Source organism: Oryctolagus cuniculus, chromosome 10 (assembly GCF_051225735.1).
Source record: "Oryctolagus cuniculus isolate XC-2025 breed Fujian yellow rabbit chromosome 10, ASM5122573v1, whole genome shotgun sequence".
NCBI lineage: Eukaryota > Metazoa > Chordata > Mammalia > Lagomorpha > Leporidae > Oryctolagus > Oryctolagus cuniculus.
This window is the reverse complement of record NC_142876.1, coordinates 109,601,743-109,619,636: the sequence shown is the minus strand read 5'-3', so window position 1 is coordinate 109,619,636 and position 17,894 is coordinate 109,601,743. Positions and strand designations below refer to the sequence as shown.

Sequence of the window (17,894 nt, the reverse complement as noted above, 5' to 3'; positions counted from 1 at the left end):
AGGAAGCCCCCGGAACAGCACCAGACTCCTCTGGCTGCTGGGTAGGGCTGGTTTCCTAGAGGCGATTGGCTGCCTGGGCGGGGTTCTGGGAGCTGTCAGTGTCTGTGTGTCCTGGGCTTGGGGAAGGGAGGGCCGCGATGAAGCTACACAGGCTGCAGGCTGCCTAGACTTCCCAACAATGCTTTGGCAACACGACCACACTTTATACAAGACCCTGAGGTTCAGAGCTGAGCAGTGATCCTCCCAAAGCACCGCAGCCAGTGCCTGCCAGACACGCCAGCCTGTGCCCTCCCCACCACACCAGTGCCACACCCCACAGGACACGCCAGCCTGCACCCTCCCTACCACACCAGTGTTTCACACAGACATGACCCCAGGGAGCTCAGCCAACTGCCCACAGTGTGAGCCTGGGGCTTCGGCAGTGCCTCTCCTCTTTTCCCACCTGGTCTTCGGACCCAGGGCAGGTGGAGCAGCAGAGAGACGGACAAGGCACAGCCAAGTGACCGCACACTGCACTCAAGCATCCCGACTTATGGAGCCTCTCCTTACAGACCACAGAGGACACAGGTACAAACAGCCAGTGAGGCCGTGGGTGGCCAGGGGGCACGGGGGTATCCCAGCCCAGTGGGGATTTCTGGTGTGGAGAGGGGGTGCTGGGGCAAATGCTTCCCAGAGGAGACACCGAGCAGGGGCCAGGAGACGACAGGCACCGAGTGGATGACACTGGCACGAGACTCCTGCAGGGCAGTACAAGCCGCTAAGCCAGAGATTTTCAATTAGGAATCACCAAAGGTAGGGGTGGGGCCAGGGGAGCAGAAAGGAGGGCTGTGAATTCCAGAGATTTTCAATTAGGAATCACCAAAGGCAGGGGTGGGGCCAGGGGAGCAGAAAGGAGGGCTGGGAATTCCAAAGCTCTCCAAAGGTTCAAGTTCAGTTGTTCCTGAATGCGTGGTTGTGTGCCACTTGGATGAATAAAACACACAGCGGAAGTTGAATCCATGCTCACTTGTTATGTAACTTACTGCAGGGTCTCAAAGCAGAGACTGGGCAGGCAGGGTTGTACACAGCAGGTAGTCAGGGAGTGCAAAGACTGGCACACGACTCCTCTGAACTTCTAGGAAGGCCAGCACTGACTCCCAGCACTCTAGCGAGGGGCTGGGAACCTCTGGGGCGTGGTGCCGGCCCCAGCTGGCTGCCAGCACTGCTCGGGTTGGAGGACGGAAGGCCTGAGCTCCTTGTCCCTGCCTGCAGAGGGAGGCGCACTCGGGTGCCAGCCTCTGCACTTCAGCTCGGAGGCCTCTCCTCCAGCCTCCTCAACACCTCGTGCTTTATCACTTTCACTGCCACACAAGGGTTTCCTTCTACCATTTTCAGAGCTAAATTCTCGACCCAATTTCCCCCAAAGCGATATTCAGCCTATTCTTTCAACAGCCCCTGTCAGCCCCCGTGTTTCTGGCTGTGGATCAAATCTTCTGACGACTCCAAGGGAAGACGCCCTAACTCCAACCTTGTATCGCCCAATCAATCTTTTTTTTTTGACAGGCAGAGTTAGAGAGACAGAAAGGTCTTCCTTTTCTGTTGGTTCACCCCCCAAATGACCACTGTGGCTGGTGCGCTGTGCCGATCTGGAGCCAGGAGCCAGGTGCTTCCTCCTCGTCTCCCATGCGAGTGCAGGGCCCAAGCACTTGGGCCATCCTGCACTGCCTTCCCAGGCCACAGCAGAGAGCTGAACTGGAAAAGCAGCCGGGACAGAACCCGGGCCCCAACCGGGATTAGAACCTGGGGTGCCAGTGCCGCAGGCAGAGGATTAGCCTAGTGAGCCATGGCGCTGGCCCCGATTAACCTTTTTTTTTTTTTTTTTTTTTTTTTGACAGGCAGAGTGGACAGTGAGAGAGAGAGACAGAGAGAAAGGTCTTCCTTTGCTGTTGGTTCACCCTCCAATGGCCGCTGCGGCCAGCGCACTGTGGCCGGTGAACCGCACTGATCCGATGGCAGGAGCCAGGTGCTTCTCCTGGTCTCCCATGGGGTGCAGGGCCCAAGTACTCAGGCCATCCTCCACTGCACTCCCAGGCCACAGCAGAGATCTGGCCTGGAAGAGGGGCAACCAGGACAGAATCCGGCGCCCCGACCGGGACTAGAACCCGGTGTGCTGGCGCTGCAAGGCGGAGGATTAGCCTAGTGAGCCGCGGCGCCGGCCCCCGATCAATCTTTACTTGGCCTTTTTTCAATCTCTTTTAGTATTTAGGTGACATGGCAAGCAATCCTACTAGTACCACCAAAACAAAAAACAAAAAAACAAAAAAACAAAACCACATCTGTCGCTCCCCGTCTTCGTGGAGGAACGACACAGGACCCTGCGCTGTTCTTTCGTCTGCTCGGCTCTCCCCGGGTTTGCTGCTGGTTCTTCCCGGGTTGGCTACCGTCCCTTCCACCTCCGTGGAAGGGCAGTTCCCCCTGGCCGCATTCCCCACTTCCGCAGGGGAGCGGCACACCGCCGGCCGGCTCTCTCGGGGGCTGCACAGGTGTTCCTTCAGATGTTCCCCATAGATGTTCCCGGTGCATGCCGTCTCTCTCCTCCTTTATAGTCCTCCTCCGCCAATCCCAACTCGGCTGCCCACACGCCGAGCACGCCGCTCTCCTCCAATCAGGAGCAGCTCCTGCAGCTTGTCAAGTTGGTGAGAGGCAGCTGGGTAGAAGCTGTTTACTTCTCTCCCAGCGCCATATTGTGGGAGAGCAGATGCATAGAATAAATCTTAATTCCAGTAACAGTATAGTCCGAATTGCTCCCCACAGATCCCCCTTTCTTTTTATTTTTTAGCGTTGATACGCGCCTGTCTTCGGTGTCCCGCGGCACACACTCTGCTCTACTTGCTAGAGTTGCCACAGGCTCTTACAGGTCCTATCAATCAGGAAAACCGAATCCGGGTCCTCTCTTCGCCATGTTGTGAGGAGGTTTTTAGGCGCTGATGCGTGCCTGTGTTCGGTGCCCTGCAGCGCATGCTCTGCTCTGCTTGCAGGGGCTTACAAGCCTATCAGGCAAACCGAATCCAAGCCTTCTCATTGCCGTATTGTGGGGGAGACTTATTAGTGTTGGTTCGTGCCTATCTTCGGTGACCTGCAGCTCATACTCTGGTCGAGCTGCTTGCTGGCGCTTACCGCCTTAAATCAGGCAGACCGAATCCAAGCCTCCTAATTGTTGCATTGTGGGGAAGCCTTACTGATGTTAATTCGTGCCTGTCTTCGGTGACCTGCGGCGCACAAGCTGCTAGCTGCCCGCAGGTGCTCATCGCCTCACTTGATTAGGCAGACCGAATCCAAGCTCTCACATTGCAGTGTTGTAGGGAGGCCTTTTTATTTCTCTATTTCTCTATCTCCGGGCATTCCTACCTCTCCCATTTCACTTCTATCTTCCAGCATTCCTATTTTTCTCACTTTACTTCTAAACTTCTGTTTCTCTTATCCCTGCGGCTTCCCGCTCTCATTCTTATCCCCGCGGCTTCCCGGCTGCGCCCGCCCCGAGGCTGCTTCTCGGCGGCTTCCTGGCTGAGCCGCTTCAGCCCGCGCCTCTCTCATCTGCGCAGCTTCCCGGCTTTGCGCGGCTTCCCGGCGCCTCGCCCCGCCGGCGCCCGCCCCGCGGCGGCTTCACGGCTCTGCGCGGCTTCCCGGCGCCTCGCCCCGCCGGCGGGTTCCCGGCTCTGCGCGCACGCTCCGCGGTCTCCACGCACTTCGCGCCTGCACCACGGCCTCGCGCCAACGCCCCGTGCTCTCTCTGCACGCGGCGGCTTTCGCGAATGTTTCCGCCACCACCGGCATTCAGTCCAAGTTCCCCGGACTAACCTGGCGAATCCTGGCGGCCCACGTCTCTGCCTCTGGTTCCAGATCTTCGCCTCTTGCTCCCCGGGGTGACTTGAAGAATTCCAAGATGGCTTGGCCTGCACTCGCGGCTTCATCCTCCCTAACATTTTTCTCTACCCGGTGTGTTTCCCTAAGTTTTCTTCCAACAATATTCCTCTCATTTCTCCTGGCTTCTCCCCACAGTCCGTATCCGAGTCCAAGCCTCTTCCAGGTTTCACTTTCGCTTTCAGTCTTAACTTCTTTCCCACAGTCCATATCCAAGTCTATGCCTAGGCTTTCAATAGCTTCTTCCGGCACCTTTCTCGTCCGGCTTTCCCCTAGGCTCTTCGCTAGTCTCTCTCTCCGGTAATTTTCCACTTCTTCCCGTTTCTTCCCTCCTAGGTTTCCTATCCGTCCTAGGTTTCCTATCCGTGCTAGGTTTCCTATCCGAGTCATGGCACCATTATGTCGCTCCCCGTCTTCGTGGAGGAACGACACAGGACCCTGCGCTGTTCTTTCGTCTGCTCGGCTCTCCCCGGGTTTGCTGCTGGTTCTTCCCGGGTTGGCTACCGTCCCTTCCACCTCCGTGGAAGGGCAGTTCCCCCTGGCCGCATTCCCCACTTCCGCAGGGGAGCGGCACACTGCCGGCCGGCTCTCTCGGGGGCTGCACAGGTGTTCCTTCAGATGTTCCCCATAGATGTTCCCGGTGCATGCCGTCTCTCTCCTCCTTTATAGTCCTCCTCCGCCAATCCCAACTCGGCTGCCCACACGCCGAGCAAGCCGCTCTCCTCCAATCAGGAGCAGCTCCTGCAGCTTGTCAAGTTGGTGAGAGGCAGCTGGGTAGAAGCTGTTTACTTCTCTCCCAGCGCCATATTGTGGGAGAGCAGATGCATAGAATAAATCTTAATTCCAGTAACAGTATAGTCCGAATTGCTCCCCACACACATCAGAAATCTATTTTCTTTGGCATGTTCAATCAATCATTGTCCCCTTATCTCAATGGCAAAGGTTGTTCCAGGGTTGAAGGCCTAGGAACCAGGCTTCCACTGCTGCTGGAGGGAGCAGGCCCTCACCCCCTTTCCAGCCCGCAACTTGGCTGTGTGGATCAAGAACTGTGACCCAGTAATTCCAGTCAGACAAGTGTGCAGGGACATGGACCACACAACGTGCTTGGGAACAGGGAAGACGTGACGACAATGATAAACACCACACACTAGGGACCTGCTAACATTACATACCTGCGACACATGGAGAAATTCTGAGCAGTATCGAGTGCTAACATACTAAAGTTGTTGTGATGTACTGATAAGTAAAAATACTCAGGGCCAGAGCCGCAGCTCACTAGGCTAATCCTCCACCTTGCGGCGCCGGCACACCGGGTTCTAGTCCTGGTCGGGGCGCCAGATTCTGTCCCGGTTGCCCCTCTTGCAGTCCAGCTCTCTGCTGTGGCCCGGGAGTGCAGTGGAGGATGGCCCAAGTGCTTGGGCCCTGCACCCCATGGGAGACCAGGAGAAGTACCTGGCTCCTGCCATCGGATCAGCGCGGTGCGCCGGTCACAGCGCGCCGGCCGCGGCGGCCCTTGGAGGGTGAACCAACGGCAAAGGAAGCCCTTTCTCTCTCTCACTGTCCACATGCCTGTCAAAAAAAAAAAAAAAAATACTCAGACTGTAACATATCAAACACAGCAGAATTTAAGCGATGGACAGTATCTAAAAGACCCACAAAGCACCAAAACGTGAACAAGCAGCAGCTCTTCTGGGGAGGGGCTTCAAGTGATTGTTTCTTTTTGCTATCTGTCTGTATCCTCTAATTTGTGTATAATGTCTGGTCACACTAACAAGAAACCGGTCCCTCTACACAGCCCGTTGCCTAGATGGTCCCTCTGCCTCCCCAGCCTTTAATTCTACAGTCACTGAGCAGCCCTAAGAACCAGGAGTTCGGGGGAAGACGTTTCATCTGAGCCTTACTCGATGCTCCCAACACGCAGAGGGAGGCACTGCTGCACTCTGATCCCTGCACGGGGCTCCCCACAATGAAGATGTCTGCACTGCTACCAAGTACATGAGGGTAGGACGACGACGACGACAACAAAGCCAAGGACCGGAACAGACATCTCTTCAAGGAAGACACACAAATGGCCAGTGCCACAAGGAAAGATGCTGAACACGAGCAGTTATTAAGGAGATGCAAATTATGCCACAGTGAGACTGGACACCACCAGGAAGGCCACCACCTGTAACACGGGCACTAACGAGTGAGGTGAGGCCGGCAGGTCGCTCGCACCTGCCTGGTGGAATGCACAAGGAGCAGCTGTGCTTGCTGCCACTGCCCTATCTGCGGTGAAGTCTCCTTTCAGATCAGATACTGCGTGGAAAGTATTTGCAAACCGTACCTCATAATAAGAAAACTTTCTATCTAGAATATGTTAATTAAAAAACACTGATAAAACTGGTCAATGAAGTCAGTAAGTTTCAGGATATAAAACCAACATACAGGAGCTGCCGCTGTGGCGCAGCAGGTTAAAACCATGGCCTGCAGTGCTGGCATTTCATATGGGCACAGTTTGAGTCCCAGCTACCCCACTTCCAATCTAGCTTCCTACTAATGCGCCTGGGAAAGCAGCAGAAGATGGCCCAATTACTTGAGCCCCTGTACCTACCTGGGTGACCCAGAAGAAGCTCCTGACTCCTGGCTTTGCCTTGGCCTGGCCCCACCCCGGTCATTGCAGCCATTTGGGGAGCGAATCAGCAGATGAAAGATCTCACTCTCATCTCTCCTTCTCTCTAACTGTGGCTTTCAAATAAATATATATTTATTTTTTTTACAATGTTATAAAAAAAATCCATCATACAAAAATCAGTATCTTTTTTATACAATAACCAACTTGCTGAAAAAGCAATCAAAAAAGCAATCCTATTCACAATAGCAAAAAAAAAAAAAAAAAAAAAAACACTGAGGACTGAATATACCAAAGATGTAAATGATCAACAATAACATTACAGAACACTGTCAAAGGAAAACGAAGAAGTCACAGTAAGAGGGCCCGGAACTGTGGTGTAGCAGGTAAAACCGCCACCTGCAGTGCTGGCATCCCGTGTGGGTGCTGCTTCAAGTCCTGGCTGCTCCATTTCCAATCCAGCTCTCTGGTATGGCCTAAGAAAGCAGTGGAAGATGGCCCAAGTCCTTGCGCCCCTACACCCATGTGGGAAACCAGGAGGAAGCTCCTGGCTTCGGATCGGCACAGCCCCGGCCACTGCGGTCATTTGGGGAGTGAACCAGAGGATAGAAGACCTCTAAAGACCTTTCTTTTTTTTTCTAAAAGACCTTTCTTTTTTTTTTTTTTTTTTTTGACAGGCAGAGTGGACAGTGAGAGAGAGAGACAGAGAGAAAGGTCTTCCTTTGCCGTTGGTTCACCCTCCAATGGCCGCCGCGGCTGGCGCGCTGCGGCCGGCGCACCGCGCTGATCCGATGGCAGGAGCCAGGAGCCAGGTGCTTTTCCTGGTCTCCCATGGGGTGCAGGGCCCAAGCACCTGGGCCATCCTCCACTGCACTCCCTGGCCACAGCAGAGGGCTGGCCTGGAAGAGGGGCAACCGGGACAGAATCCGGCGCCCCGACCGGGACTAGAACCCGGTGTGCCGGCGCCGCTAGGCGGAGGATTAGCCTAGTGAGCCGCGGCGCCGGCCCCTTTCTCTTTCTTTCTCTCTCCCTCTTTCTCTCTTTCTCTTTCTCTCTGCCTCTCTGTAACTCCGCCTTTCAAATAAATAAATCTTTTTTTTTTTAATGAAGCCTTTTTTTTTTTTTTGACAGGCAGAGTTAGACAGTGAGAGAGACAGACAGAGAAAAAGGTCTTCCTTCCATTGGTTCACCCCCCAGATGGCTGCTACAGCCGGCACACAGCGAAATCCGAAGCCATGAACCAGGTGCTTCCTCCTCGTCTCCCATGCGGGTGCAGGGCCCAAGCACTTGGGCCATCTTCCATTGCCTTCCCGGGCCACAGCAGAGAGATGGACTGGAAAAGGAACAACCGGGACTAGAACCTGGAGTGCCGGCGCCGCAGACAGAGGATTAGCCTAGTGAGCCGCGGCACCGGCCTAAAAATAAATCTTGAAAAAAAAATCCAAAGTACAATGTCAAAGCAAAACATGAAATTGGCATAAAAACAGATACACCAACCAATGTATCAGAATAAATATCACAGAAATAAAACCACATACTTAAGTGATTTTTAAAAATATTTATTTATTTAAAAGGCAGAGATACAGTGAAAGAGAGGAAGAGACAGAGCGAAGTGATTTTCAACTAAGGCAGGAAAAATATACAGAGAAAGAAAAAAGGAAAATTTCTTCAGCAAATGGTTCTGGGAAAACTGGAACCCCCATGCAAAAGAAACAGCCCCCATCTCTCATCAGATGCAACAACTCAAAGTGGATCAAAGACCTAAAAATAAGAGCTGAAACTATGAAAATACTAGAAGAAAAAATACTTCGTAACATTGGTAATGGCAAAGAGTTTTTGGATGCGATCCCAAAAGCACAAGCAACAAAAGCAAAAACTGATACATGGGAACACATCAAACTAAAAGGCTCCTCACAGTATAGAAACAGCAAAGAAAAACCTACAGAAAGTTAAAAAAAATAATAAAAATAAAAAAACAGGGGCTGGCGCTGTGGTATAGTGGTGAAGCCACCACCTACAGGGCCAGCATCCCATATGGGCGCCGGTTCAAGTCCCCACTGCTCCACTTCGAATCCAGCTCTCTGCTGTGGCCAGAAAAGCAGAAGATAACCCTAGTCCTTGGGCCTTGTCGCAAGCGCCTACTGTCACGCAGCTCAACAGGGCTTAAGGGTGACATGTGGGAGTATGGGGAAGGAACACACGGACAACAGACTTTCTAACAAAAGGTTTTTATCTGCTCACACAGTATGACCATCCAGCACTGTGGACTAATATTCATTAGTCCACAGGTCAGGACACACATCTAGCATCAAGGCAATCCAGCTATAATAATATAAGGACAGCAAAGTACATTGCATTATCCTTAAACATAGGGTCTCAGCATGTTTTAAATTCATCATGGCTCATATCGCTATCACGAAATAAGTCCAATGACCCCAGTCCAGAATCCACATAAAGCCTTTCTTGTTATTTTATACATTGGCTGTAATATTAGGTTCAGATATGATATATGATTTCTCCAGTATCCGAATGTCCTATTACTTGTTGGGCTTCTTTCTTATTTCTAAGGGGTCCTATTGTTTGGATTTTATCAATTACTTGTTCTGGTATTTTTCGGCCTTCTGTATGTATTAGCAAGCCTAGGAATTGTATTGCCTTGTCTGGTCCTTGTACTTTGTCCCTATTTATGATCCATCCTTTCCTTATAAGGTGTTGAATTACTGTCTCCATATCCTGTTTTATAGTTTCGTTATTTGTGGATGCTATTCATGTCATCCACATATGTACATATATATCAGCTTCTATTTTTGGCATATCTTGCAATGTTTGTTTTAATATCATGTGGGCTATTACTGGGCTATTTTTATATCCTGGTGGTAAACGCTTAAACTGATGCTGTTGTGACTCCCATGTCAGTGTCGTTTTTCCCTAGCTTCTTCCGCTATCGGGATGGCAAAAACATATCCAACAGGGCTACTGGGCCGACACTTCTGTCCTTTTTTTATTTATCTGCTGTAAGACACTTGTGATGTCTGGTAATTCTCTAGGTATCTGGGGTGTTAATTTGTTAAAATTTCTATAATCTACTATAGATCTTCACTTACCATTGGTTTTAAAATTGGCCATATAGGGCTGTTACACTTAAAGGAAGTTGTATGTTCAATATCTTCCTGTAATAATTCCTTTACTTGCTCGCTAATTTCTTTCTGTCCTCCTTTTATTGGAAATTTAGTATATGATCCTCCTCATACAGGTCTGGGCAGCCGTATAATGTCCCATTATATTTACTATCGCTAGCACTAGCACAGCTACGACTGCTGATTTCATTAACTGGAACGGCGCTTGCGCCCACATGCGTGTTTCTGTGTCCCAGGCAGCCGCGTGTTGTTCTTCCCCGCATTCAACTGCTTTCTTCGTGACTGCCGGACACGCCGACTGCTACCAGCTTCTAGCGCAGCACGAGCAACTCCACTGTTATTTCTTTTTCTTCACTTATTGGTGGGTAGCAGTGATCTGTGACTCTTTGGGGCTACCAGTGGATTTCTCCACGGCCCACCTCCTTTTGATCCTTAGTAAGCGGTGATCCGTGATGCGTCTCTGGGACTCCTGTGGGATTCCCCACACAGGGGCCCAAGTACCTAAGTCATCTTCCACTGCTTTATCAGGAGCGCCGGCAGGGAGCTGGACTGCAAGTGGATCAGCTTGAACTCAAACTCCCTACGCAACAACGACAGCCCCTAAAATAAATCTTAAAAAAAGTCTAACAAAAAGACAAATACCACATGTTCTCACTTCCATGTGGAAGTGAAAGAGCTGACCTCAAAGAAGCAGGGAATAGAACAGTGGTTACCAGAGCTTGGGAAGGACGTGAGGTGGGAGGATGGGGAGAGGATGGTTACTGGGGACAGGGTGCAGCTGGACAGCAAGACTAACTTCTGGTGTTCTGCAGCACAGCAGGCTAACTACAGTTGACAACAGTTACCTGAATGTTCCCAAACAGCTACTAAAAGCAATTTTGAGGGGCTGATGTTGTGGTGTAGCAGGTGAAGCTGCCAGCTCTGACTCCAGCATCCCATGTGGGCGCCAGTTGTGGTCCCAGCTGCTTCACTTCTGATCCAGCTCCCTGCTCATGTGCTTGAGAAGTCCATGGAGGCCAGGCCAAGTACTTCAGCCCTGCACCCAGGAGGGAGAGGAGGAAGAAGCTCCTGGCTTCAGAACGGCCCAGCTCTGGCCTTTGCAGCCACTGGGAGAATCAAACAGTGAATGGAAGATCTCTCTCTCTGTAACTCTGCCTTCAGGTTCCGTTCGACTGATGCGGCTGGCCCGCACAAGGTCGGTTGCGGCTTAAATGGAAGGACCTTACCAGGTGCTACTGAGCATGACCACCTCCGTGAAGTTAGCAGTAAATGTCTACCTCTTAAGTCTTCACAGGTGAACTCAAAGACACGCCTGCTTATTCCTGTAAGCCCGAGATCCTAAGCACAAAGTCAAGTCTTCGCCTTCGTCACATCCAAACTGCTGCACCTTAAGGCAGACGTGCTGTACCTGCCTCTTTTGATTCTCTCTGGGAACTGTTACTGACAGCGGGTCTTAATCCAGTTTTGCTCATGATAACGAACAAACATGTTTCAGAACTCAATGTCTAGGATTATCTGACCACACAGGGAACGCAGACTTTGGCAGTGACCAAGACTGCTCCAGCTCACAAGGCAAATTTTTTTTTTTTAAGATTTTTTATTTATTTGACAAGTAGAGTTACAGACAGAGACCGAGAGAAAGGTCTTCCTTCCGTTGGTTTACCTCCCAAATGGCCGCTACCCCCGGCGCTGCGCCTGCTTCAAAGCCAGGAGCCAGGTGCTTCCTCCTGGTCTCCCGTACAGGTGCAGGGCCCAAGCACTTGGGCCATCCTCCACTGTACTCCCGGGCCACAGCAGAGAGCTGGACTGGAAGAGGAGCAACTGGGACAGAATCCGGCGCCCCAACCGGGACTAGAACCCGGGGTGCCGGCGCCACAGGCGGAGGATTAGCCAAGTGAGCCACGGCGCCAGGCCCCCACAAGGCAAATTTGTTAGATTAGATAGGCAGAGACTTCCAGACCCAAGTCAGGCAGGGTCTGCACTATGCCCCTCATAAGCAGGAAGCAGCTATAGAAGATACGATTCTGCAGCCTTCCACATCCCAGGGAATGGAATCTCTGAAAGGGGAAATGATGTAGGGGCCGGCGCTATGGCATAGCGGGTAAAGCCGCCATCTGCAGTGCCAGCATTTCATATGGGTGCCAGTTCAAGTCCCAGCTGCTCCACTTCCAATCCAGCTCTCTGCTATGGCCTGGGAAAGCAGAAGATGGCCCATGTCCTTGGGCCCCTGCACCCACAAGGGGAAGACCCAGAGGAAGCTCCTGGCTTCAGATCGACACAGCTCCAGCTGTTGCGACCTACTGGGGAGTGAACCAGCGGATGGAAGACCTCCCTCCCTCTCTCTGCCTCTCCTTCTCTCTCTGTGTAACTCTTTCAAACAAATAAATCTCGGAAAGCCTTAACAAGAGGCTTGGTGAGGGAGAATACATAAATAAATGAATCTTTTAAAAAAGGGGGCAGGAATGATATAGGCAGGTATACTGGATTAGGTTTGTGAGCTGGCAGACCACGCCTTCACCACGCCCCCTGTGTAATCTCATGCCCCTTCCTGACCACACCTGTTCACCTACCTGCCAATCAGAGAGGCCTGAAACATGGTAAGTCCAGCTTTTTTCCCCTTTGCCCTACTTTTCCTCCCTGCCCGTAATCCCCGTGCTAGGCGCTCTTTAATTTAACCCAAAAGCTTACTGTGGGTTGAGGCTTGATGCCGTACCGTGCTAAGCAGGGTCAGCTCGCCCTAAAACAAAGGAGGGAGATGGGGTGTTCCCGTGAGACTGCCTGCCTAGCCCATGCAGTTAGCCTGAGTGCTGGCAGGCGGTGGCAGCCCCAGGTACATTTCTCCCCACCCCCACCTTCTGCCAATCAGGTAAACTGCTCCCTGGTGTGGCCCAGGCCCATCTGGAAAGCTACCTTCAAGCCAATTGGAAAGGCATATTGGCGTCAGTGTCGGTTCTGTCCTATAGTTAGTGTTCCCCTTAGTTATGCTCCTTCTACCTGCCCTTCCGGAAGTGTACGTGGCTATGAGTTTAGTCGGACATGTTCACTGAAGAAAAAAAAGGTACATAACCTGCCTGCGGCAGAGGCCACACTGTCCCGTGACAGACTCCAGGAAGGCACCCACGGGCACGCATGCACTTCCTCCTCAGGTGTTTCCTGAGCATCTAATAGCAGCACGCAGGTTCTAGCAGGCAAAAACCAGCTTTTCCCTTCCCTCAAGGAGCTGACATCTCAGGGGAGCAGAAACAAACAAGAGAAGGCACCTCACTGCGGCTATGAAGACAATAAACCAGGGTAATATGGTCGGGCACCACTGTATCTGAGTGGGAGGAGCTCCCAAGGTCAAAAGACCCCTCCAGGAGATGACACTGACACTGACACTGACGGCTTGGGGCCAGGGCTGTGGTACAGCAGATAAAGCCGAAGCCTGCAGTGCCGGCATCTCATGTGGGCGCCAGTTCAAGTCCCAGCTGCTACACTTCCTATCCAGCTCTCTGCTATGGCCTGGGAAAGCAGTGGAAGATGGCCCAAGTCCTTGGGCCCCTGCACCCATGTGGGAGACCCAGAAGATGATCCTGGCTCCGGATTGGCACAGCTCCGGCCGTTGCAGCCAACTGGGGAGTGAACCAGTGGATGCAAGACATTCTCTTTCTCTCTCTCTCTCTCTCTCTCTCTCCAACTGGGGAGTGAACCAGTGGATGCAAGACATTCTCTCTCTCTCTCTCTCCAACTGGGGAGTGAACCAGTGGATGCAAGACATTCTCTCTCTCTCTCTCTCTGCTTAGCTCTCACTTTCAAATAAGTAAATCAATGTTAAAAGAAAAAAAAAACACTAAGGGCTGAACTTGGAGGGGAGGATTCTGGGCAGAGGAATGAAAACATGTCAGGGCCTAAGGGTGGGTCAAGGCACCTCCCCACCCTGCACTCAGGTGTGGAGTCAGGAATCTGGGGGTTCAGCAGCCTGCAGGGGAGCCCTGCGCAGCCCCTTCCTCACAGAAGTTTCTGTGGCCCTGGCTGCGCATCTGTGAGGTGTCAGCAGGCTCCCCGTTTCTGAGGCTCCCAGGCTGAAGTTGGAAACTTTATAACAACTGCGGTGCAGCCTGGCCCAACACCACACACATTTCACCACATGGAAAGTGAGTTAATGTTGTCTGTTTACTGAAACAGTAAGGAAGAGAAACCTTAAGTATTATGTACAGAATTGATAATGTTCCATAATGTCACACACAGAGAGTAAGAATGCACAAGGGCACCAACATCTATACATGACGACGAGATGGGAAATAACTAAAAAGTTGTTGGGGCAACCGTTCAGCCTAGCAGTTACGCTGCCACTGGGGATACCCACATCCCAGATCAGAGAGCCTGCCTGGGTTTGAGCCCGAGCTCCCCTCCTACTACTGTCCACCCTGGGGACAGCAGGTGAGGGCTTAAGTACTTTGGTTCCTGCCACCCCCATGAGCTTCTGGCCTCAGCCTGGCCCAATGCTGGCTGCTGCTGGCATTTGGGAAGTGAACCAGCAGATAAAAGACATTTCTCTCTCTCAGCCTTTCAAAGAGCAACAGAGAGGAAGTATTTGAGCCATTACCCACTGCTTTCCCAGGTGCACCGTCAGGGAGTTGAATCAGAAGCAGAGTAGCTGAACCTCAAACCAGCACTCCAGTATAGGATGCAGGCATCTCAAGCAGCAGCTTGACCCACTTCTCTACAATACCTGCCCCAATAAACAAGTTAATTTTAACTGAAGATGGTCAATTGCAACAAACAGTCTGTTATTTAAAGTCAGTACAGAAGTCAAATACATCAAAGAGATAAAAGTCAAGCAGCTGATTGAGGCTGCCGGTGTGCACAGAGTTCCAAATCTCCCTATCAATGTTCCACCCATCCCACAGTAGGCCCAGGGGCAGCTCCTGAAGTAATTCAGGTCCGACTGAGGACAGAGTGACAACTGCTGGTCTTGATGACCCGGTAGGTCTCTCCCTATTCTGCCATGTTCCTAAGGCCCCCAAAATGCTGAAGGGAATGTTGACACCCGATCCAGGGAAGTAGCCATGGATGGGCCTAAAAGTGGACACTGAACAACCAAAAAAGCACCTGCTGTCAGGTCAGATGTGGACAATAAGAGAAGTCAGAGATAACTCCAGGTGCGGGGTCTGGACAAAGCAATCCAGAGCTGCATTATCTGTGGTAAAGACAGCCAGCGGGGGAGCTAGTGTCATGGTTCAGTGAGTTGAACCGCCCCTTCCAAAGGTGGCATCTCCTACTGGAGCAAGTTTCAAATCCCAGCTGTTCTGCTCCCAAGCCAACTTCCTGTAGAGCCTGGGAAAGCAGAGGAAGATGGCCCAAGTACCTGGGACCTTGCCACCCACATGTCAGACATGATGGAGTTCCAGGCTCCTGGCTTCAGCCTGGCCCAGCACCAGTCCTTACAGCCATTAGGAGAGCCAATCAGCAGATGGAAGATCTGTCTGTCTCTCCCCTCTTTCTCTGTCACTCTGTCAAATAAATACTTTTAAAAAATAAAGGGCATCAGCGTTGTGGTGTAGCAGGTAGAGCCACCACCTGCAATGCTGTCTTCCCATATGGGAAACGGTTCCTGTCCCAGGTGATCCACTTCTGATCAGCTCCCTGCAAACAGCCTGGGAAAGCAGCAGATGGCCCAAGTGCTTGGGCCCCCTACCCACATGGGAGACCTGGAAGAAGCTCTTAGCTTCAGCCTAGCGCAGCTCTGGCTGTTGAGGCCACGTAGAGAGTGACCAGCAGATGAACGATCTCTCTGTTCCTCTTTCTCTAACTCTGACTTTCAAATAAATAAAGACTTTTTAAAAGGGGGTGGAGGCAGTGGGAGGAGCAGGCCAGGTGCAGACCAGGCGTTGAGTTCTGGATATGCTAATAGCAATCACAAACGCCTGTGGGATCTCAGCAGAGATCTGAGTAGAAAGGAGAGAAATCTCAGCTGGAAGGCTACATTTGCGCCACCAGGACGGTGACAGAATGGTGAGCCTCCCCCCTAACTGTGCTGGTTTTAGCTTATTCCTCCCCGCCCTGCTGCAGGCCTGTGCCCTCAGGCTGGTGCACACACAGGCACAAACCTGCGTTCTGGAGAAAAACCGTTCCCCACACTTTTAGAGACCTAGCTCCACACTTCCTCCCGGGGCAAAGCCCTCCGCGGCTGTCTCAGCGTCCGCCATCTGTAATGCCGCTCAAGCGGTCAACCCCAAAGAACACTGTGACAAGAACCCGCGTGTCGGCCACAATGATTCTCTTCTGCGGCTCAGTCTCTTGCAGCTGAGGAATCCCCCCCCCGCTACCCACGGGCCTGGGTTGGACCGCACATCTGTGGGGTCCTGACATCTCCAGTTTCATTTCCGGGATGCGGGGACAGAGGCTACAGTCAAATCCAGGCCTTCAAACTAAGAGGACGGCGAGGGCTTACGAGCCAGGGGACCGGCGGCAGGTGGCACAGGCACATCCCGGTCTAAGCTGGGCTTAGGAATCACACTGGAAGCCCCGCACGCTTCGGGACGCACGGCCCAGGGGACCGTGGTTGAGCGATCCCCTCGCCTGGGCTACCCAAATCGCCCTGAACGAATCCGCGGAGCATTGTCAAGGCTTCGCCGCCCCCGGACTCCCGCCCCGGAACGGGGCTCCCTCTCCCCGGCCAGGCACGGTCGGGGCTCGGGATCCGCAGTTCCAGGAGGGACCGGTGTCGGGCAGGCCTGCGGACGCTGACAAAGCTCGCCGCCATCCCCTCCCCACCACCCCCGCGCCTGACCCCGGCGAGGAGCGGCGGCGGGAGCGCAACGGTCAGCCCCGCTCCCCTCACCTTCTCGATTTTGCCCAGAAAGAGCTTCCAGGCGCAAGCCCCGCTCAAGAGACCTGGGGCACACAGCGCGCGTGGGGTCCAGGCGAGGCCACCAGAGCCCGACACAGAGCTTAACAGCCCGCGACAGCTCACCTCCCCCGCCTCCGCGACTTTGGCTCAGCGCCGCAGCGCCGCAGCTGGTCCGCGCGGCCTGATGACGCCACTGGCCTGCGCCGCCGGCTCTGGGCCGGCTTCCGGTTGCTGCGCGCCCTGGGAGGCAGCGCTGATGGCCTCAGGACTGGGGTCTGTGCCGCCCACGCGGGAGACCTGGATTGAGTTCAAGGCTGCTGGCTTCGGCCTGGGGCCTGGCCCACTCCGCACTGTTGCAGGCGTTTTGGCGAGTGAACCGGCAGAGGGAATGTGTGTCTCCCTCTCACCTCTTTCCCTGTCTGTATTTCTATTTAAAGAAAAACACTCAAATGTAATCCAACCAACCAGTCAACTAACTGATCTGATAATGTGTCAGATCCTGTTTACAGAGATCTCCCTAATTAAGCAAATAGCGCATGTTTTGAAAACACCAAGAAAATGTAGTCAGGCGCTGTGGCATAGTAGGTTAAGCCTCTGGGTGCCGGTTCCTATCCTGGCTACTCCACTTCCTCCCCAGCTCCCTACTAATGGTCTGGGAGAGTATTGGAAGATAGTCTAGTGCTTGGGACCCTGCACTCAGGTAGGAGACTGGGAAGAAGCTCCTGCCTCCTGGCCTGTACTGACCCAGCTCCGACCATTTGGGCAGCGACCCAGCAAATCAAAGATTCTCTCTCTCTCTCTCTCTCTCTCTCTGTCAACCTCTCTCTCTGTAATTCTTTCAAATAAATAAATGTTTAAAAAAAAAAAAAAACAGATGTTTACCCTGGAGTGGAGAGGGAGTGAGTGGAAGAAAGCCACCCCAGAACATAGAATATTCTCGTTCTCACTGGGGAAGAGCAGTGTTGTGAGTCTTCCCTTCAGCTCACTTCCCACAAGAACTGCAGTAAAGGGATGAAAACAAAGACCAGTCATTTATCTTAGACAGAACAGGAGAGGAGACAATGGGTAAGGGCAACTGGACTGCCCCAGTGTGGACAGTTGACGTGGAGTTGAAGGCTGAGACACACGCATGCGTGCATGTGCACACACACATGCACACCCACACACGTGCACTCACACACACATGCACACACAGTTGATCCTTCCAGTTCTCTCTTCTGGCTATGGTCAAGTGGAAATCAGAAATAGAAAACAAGCACTCTGGGCTGCTGCTCCCAAGGTCTCTCGTCCTCATTAGCACGTGGCTGCCCTTGGCTCCAGGCAGCTTAAAAGTGGCTTTGGGAGTCTTCTGCTACCAGTAACTCCTCTGCACCTTGTCTCCTGGGCCACCGGGGCAAGGAGACACCTCAAGGAG

At 52.6% G+C, this 17,894-nt stretch overlaps 1 long non-coding RNA gene across 3 annotated transcripts in view; it reads right to left on the bottom strand.

The window, feature by feature from the left end:
• LOC127492463 (uncharacterized) overlaps positions 1–17,345 on the bottom strand; it is a 29,863-nt gene extending 12,518 nt beyond the window's left edge. For all 3 annotated transcript variants that reach the window (XR_016214989.1, XR_007922005.3, XR_016214988.1), the window contains exon 1: positions 16,472–17,345. This is a non-coding gene — a long non-coding RNA (uncharacterized LOC127492463). The remainder of the gene's footprint in view (positions 1–16,471) is intronic.
• Positions 17,346–17,894: the final 549 nt, after the last annotated feature.